Here is a 6000-nt window from a genome sequence, read left to right on the forward strand (position 1 = left end):
AGAAGGAGAGAGAAACATCAACGATGAGAGAGAATCATCGATCAACTGCCTCCTGCACACCCCCTACTGGGGATCGAGTCCGCAACCCCGGACATGTGCCCCGACCGGGAATCGAACCATGACCTCCTGGTTCATAGGTCGATGCTCAACCATTGAGCCACATTGGCTGGACACCTCTCCCATCTCTAAAATACCTTCCGCTGCTCTAAATTCCCTTCTAACTCCACCCACGTTTTTAAAAGTCTCTCTTTTGCCTCACTTCTTAATACACTGCAATCTGGCTCACATAACTCACACTGCTACAGAAATCACCCGTGCCAAAGACGCCAATTACATCTCTGTTGCTAAATCCAAAATTCTTACCTTATTTAACTCCCTGCAAATGTGATGCTCTTTGATTATATTTTTCCTCTCTTGGCTAACCTCACACTTTTCCTTTTACTTTTATGGGCTCTTCCTCACTCCTAAATTCTCAATCATCACGCTTTCTTCTTACCCTGCGGATAATTGTCCTAGGTAACTTTACCCACTTCCATGGCCCCGGTTATGACTATATTTGATGATTCCTAAGTAAATCAGTCAAAACATTTGATACACACAACAGTGATCTTTAAGCAGAAATATTCAAAAGAACATCCATGCTCATCTACCATAACTGCATTACCTTACTCCTTGATCGAAATCCCTGGCGGGCCTGGCCGGTGTGGCTCAATCGTTGAGCATTGACCTATGAACCAAGAGGTCACAGTTTGATTCCCATCAGGGCACATGCCGGCCTTGCAGGCTCAATCCCCAGTAAGGAGAGCATCAAGGAGGCAGCTGATCAAGATTCTCATCACTGATGTTTCTATCCCTTCCTCTGTCTGAAATCAATAAAAACATACTTAAAAAGAAAATAAAGATATCCCTGGCGGAAATAACTGGTTGACACGCTAGTTCCGTGGTCGGCAAACTGCGGCTCGCGAGCCACACGCGGCTCTTTGGCCCCTTGAGTGTGGCTCTTCCACAAAATACCACGGCCTGGACGAGTCTATTTTGAAGAAGTGGCATTAGGAGAAGTTTAAGTTTAAAAAAATGTGGCTCTCAAAAGAAATTTCAATCGTTGTACTGTTGATATTTGGCTCTGTTGACTAATGAGTTTGCCGACCACTGCCTAGTTCATATACCTGGCTGGCTGCTAAGGGCCTGGGAGAGAGATCTGAAATTTTCAGGGAGATGAAGGCTTTGCTTGTTGCCAAAATAAATACAACTCGGAATTCCCCAAATCTTGGGTGTGTAGGAGGTGGGAGGAATGTTTCCTGGGCTTATCTCTGTGCCTTGGCTTCCTTCTGCTGGAATCCCTGGCCTCTAGCTATCTCCCACATTCTCAGAGAGAGCGAAGATTCATTTCCTCAGGGCAGCTTTTGTGAACGTCCTCTTTCCACCCCAGTCTGAGTTAAATAAGCTCCTGTGTGCTCCCATTATCCACTCCATATACCTCTGTCAGCAAACTTTTCTGTTTACTTGACTCTTTACCTCCCTCTCTGAGACTATAGAGTCTTCAAAGTGAGGTGAGGGCCAAGAATCTCTAGCCTAGAAATCAGTCAGGAGAAAGGATCAGCTGGGGTAAGATGCTGGTAGTTAGTAAAATGTATATAGGTGGGTTAATTAGATGATATATAAATTATGTCTCAATAAAGCTGTGACATTTTTTTTAAACTTTGTATAAACTCTTTTCTTCAAGAAACCCATCCTACCCAAGGCTTAGTGGGTAGTTTCGGAAAGCTCAAGGTCGCTGAAAAGGGAAAGGAGACAGAATATGGCTAGAAAGTAGAGTGCCAATGACAAATGACCTATTTTGACTTTGCCTAGAACCGAAAAGTCTCATCAATATTTGTTAAATCATTTCTAATGATTTCCTGGCATCTTATATAACAGATAGTGACTTTCCTTGACCTTATCATTAGGTTTTGGGTTTCTGTCTAAATTTAGGTTCAGTAGCAACCTTCTCTTTGGTTCTGAGTCCAGCTCAAATGCTACCTTGTCTAAGAAGTCTCTCCTGATTCCCCAAGTGGGTTTATTTTTCACTCTTTGAGGACAAGAACCAAGTCTATCTTTTTATCCTAACTCTGTTCCCAGGACCTGGCAAAATGCCCAGAACAGAGTAGGTAATGGATATTTATTTGACTGATAATCACTATGGGAAGCAGAAGGGATGTGCTTAAAAAAAGGGAACAGGGCAAATTATAAAGTCTCCAAAGTCCTTTAGTGACCCCCGGTTTGGGTCACAGCTACTGCCTCTCTTGTTATGCTAAGTGGCAGTACTAAGGAATTGCTACCCAATCTTCTAATTCCTGACTGACTCTGCTACTGCTCCCCTAACCCCTACCTTGTACCCATGCCCCAACATCTGCATAGTTAGTAAAATGTATATAGGTGGGTTAATTAGATGATATATAAAGTATGTCTCAATAAAGCTGTGACATTTTTTTAAACTTTGTATAAACTCTCTTCTTCAAGAAACCCATCCTACCCAAAGTTGCTCTCAGAACTGGAGTTGTCAGTGAGGAAATGTTTCCAGTGTAATTTTCATCCTTGAAGCCTCGAGACAATAGTGTTAGGGGCAGAAATAGACTAGTGCGGTCTAGCTATAGTTGTAATAAATATTAATCATGCTCTGTTAACCATGATTGTTTTGTTCTGATTAAAGAAAGCACATTCTCCCCCGGGTCTGGGTGAGGCCGCGCGCCCCCGGGTCCGGGTGAGGCCATGCGCCCCTGGGTCCGGGTGAGGCTGGGTCCCGGGCCCAGGTGAGGTCGCGCCCCTGGGTCCAGGAGAGGCCGTGCGCCCCCGGGTCCGTGAGAGGCCACGCGCCCCTGGGTCCGGATGAGGCCAGGTCCTGGCCCCGGGTGAGGCTGCACGCCCCCGGGTCTGGGTGAGGCCGCGTGCCCCTGGGTCTGGGTGAGGCCGCACGCACCTGGGTCCGAGTGAAGCTGGATCCCGGGTCCGGGTGAGGCCGCATGCCCCTGGGTCCGGGAGAGGCCACGCGCCCCTGGGTCCGGGTGAATCTGGATCCCAGGTCCGGGTGAGGCCGCGCGCCTCCGGGTCCGGGCAAGGCCGCGCGCCCCTGGATCCGGTGAGGCTGGGTCCCCGGTCTGGGTGAGGCCGCCCCCCTGGGTCCGGGAGAGGCCACGCGCCCCTGGGTCCAGGTGAAGCTGGATCCCGGGTCCGGGTGAGGCCGTGCACGCCTGGATCCGGGTGAGGCTGGGTCCCGGGCCCGGGTGAGGCCGCGCGCCCCTGGGTCCAGGTGAAGCTGGATCCCAGGTCCGGGTGAGGCCACGCGCCCCTGAGTCCGGGTGAAGCCGTGCCCCTGGGTCCGGCCGAGACCAAACCAGAGGGAGTCGGACCTGCATTACCACCATTTGTCCACCATCCAGAGCTGAAAAGTCAGTGCCGACATGTACACATAAGGAACTGGTGGACATTGAAATTGGGTCTCAAAAGAACTGTTGGTCCAGAAAGAAACTCACTACAGACTGATTCATTTGCCTGTCAGCATAACTATTATTGCTCGTCTCACGTTCGGTTCTTATAAGTATATTTCTAGTAACACATGATCTCACTCATCTAGGGGAAATGATGAACAACATAGACTGATGAACAAGAACAGACCCAGAAACAAGGAGGCATCGATCGGACTGTCGGGCCTCAGAGGGAGGGTAGGGGAAGGTGGGGGTAGGAGGGAGAGATCAACCAAAGGACTTGTGTGCATGCATACGAGCCTAACCAATGGTTAAGGACAACAGGGGGGTGGGGGCATCCGTGGGGAGGGGTGTGGGATGGGAATGGGGGGATGAGGACAAATATGTGACACCTTAATCAATAAAGAAATTAAAAAAAAAAAAAGAAAGCACATTCTGACCTGGCTGAGGGTTGTATTCCCGGTGCCACCACCTCCGCCCCGCCCCTCCCCAAACCGGCCTGCATTAGCTGTAATCTGTAACCATTTCACCCATTCTTATGCCTTTTGCCTACTTCCTCATGTGTGTAATACTCATTTGTATCCTTTTGCATACCCATTCTTATTCCCACTGTGGACGAAAGGGGCCACATGCTAACCTGACTGATAGAGCCTCCCTTCCCCCAATTGATGGACGGAGTATGATGTAAACTGTGCCTGCAGCCTGGACATTCCTGAGCACCTAACCAGGCACCTTATATGGACTGTACATTGAACCACCAATCAGCACCTGCCAAATACCCTAAGTCCCTGATTCCTAAGTCCCTAAGTGCCTAATCATGTGCCTTATATGAAACCACCAATCAGCGTGTGCTGAGTACCCTAAGCCCCATCCCTTCCCTTTCCTCCCCTCAAAAGGCACCTTCACCCCTGCACATGTGCTCTCTTCCTTTGCAAGGCAGCCCGGCAGGGTCCTTCTCCTCTAATGAAGCCTGTAGTCCTGGTCTCCGGCCCTCTGTCTCATCTTTCACTGACAAGCTAGGGGAGGCCTGCATGACAGTCTTGCAAACTCCAAGACCTAAAGTAACCACAAAGGATGGTCTGAAATTAAACTTTAACTAAACGCAGTTATGGTGGGCAGTTACATCCTAGGCCAGTATCTATACTGACAAGGTCAACCTTTACCTTAACTGAGCCTGTCTGTCTTTTTGCATCTATGATAACATACCCTTGAAATGTCTGGGTAACTTGTAACTTCCCTTTTTCTGGACCCCTTGGGGCACAACCTAATGTGCTGGGTGGCAGGAAGATACCACAAATTCCTTCATTATCGTGTTAATTTGTTCCTGCACCCACCTAAGTATGTGTCTATCATTTTACTTTTTATCCAGTCCCAGGGGTTTCCCCGCTTTGCTTTCTCCCGCCTCTCTAGTCTATCACCAATGGATTTCATGTAACCCACCCACATCCCTTTCCTTTGATTGCAATGTATAAATACAGATGTAACCCACCATTCTCCGGAGCATTATCTCAATTCATTGAGATTCTGCTACCCAGCATATGTCAACAGTTTGGCTCAAATAAACTCACAAAATTTCTTTACAGGTTTCAATGGTTTTTTACATTAACACCACTTCCCCATGTAATCTTTGTCCTTCTACCCAATATAAGCAGCTGGCTTATGGGGGGAGAGGGTAAGAAAGGGAGGCAGGATGACCTGCTGCTCTCCCATGCTGCCAGCATTAATGGCATAAACGCTCAGACATGATTCAACCCTGTCTCTTAATTGGCTCTGATAGATCCTCCCTTCCCCCAACTGATGGACGGAGTATGACGTAACCTGTACCTGCAGCATAGACATTCCTGAACACCTAACCAGGCACCTTATATGGACTGTACATTGAACCACCAATCAGCACCTGCCAAATACCCTAAGCCCCCGATTCCTAAGTCCCTAATTATGTGCCTTATATGAAACCACCAATCAGCCTGTGCTGAGTACCCTAAGCCCCGTCCGTCCCTTCCCTTTCCTCCCCTCAAAAGGCGCCTTCACCCCTGCACATGTGCTCTTTCTCCCTTTGGAAGGTAGCCCGTCAGGGGTCTTCTCCTCCAATAAAGCCTGTGTCCTGGTCTCCTGGTCTCCGGACCTCTGTCTCATCTTTCAGGCTCAAGTAGTGACAGGCAGCCCTGACCCATTAGTTGTCCAGTTTCAATGGGACTTTGCCCTACTCAGCATTTCCTTACACGAAGAGGGATATGTGTGAAGACCTGTAATAGAGAGACAGTTGGTATAGTGGAGCAAGCACAGGTTTTGAAGCCAGATGGCCCTGGGTTTGAATACAAGCTCTGCTACTACTAGCCTCCACTTCCTCTTTTATCATTTGTAGACAGTGATGATGATCCATAGGACTGTTGAAGAAATCAAAAGAAATACTGTCATCAAAGCTTCTATCACAGTGCACAAGGCCCTGCAGAACAGTAAGTACTTCTCACACCTCAGTAAGCACAAAAGTCACCTGGGCAGGAAACCAAGATGGCGGCATAGGTTGAACACCTAACCT

Source organism: Cnephaeus nilssonii (assembly GCF_951640355.1).
Source record: "Cnephaeus nilssonii genome assembly, chromosome: 3".
Classification (NCBI taxonomy): Eukaryota; Metazoa; Chordata; class Mammalia; order Chiroptera; family Vespertilionidae; genus Cnephaeus; species Cnephaeus nilssonii.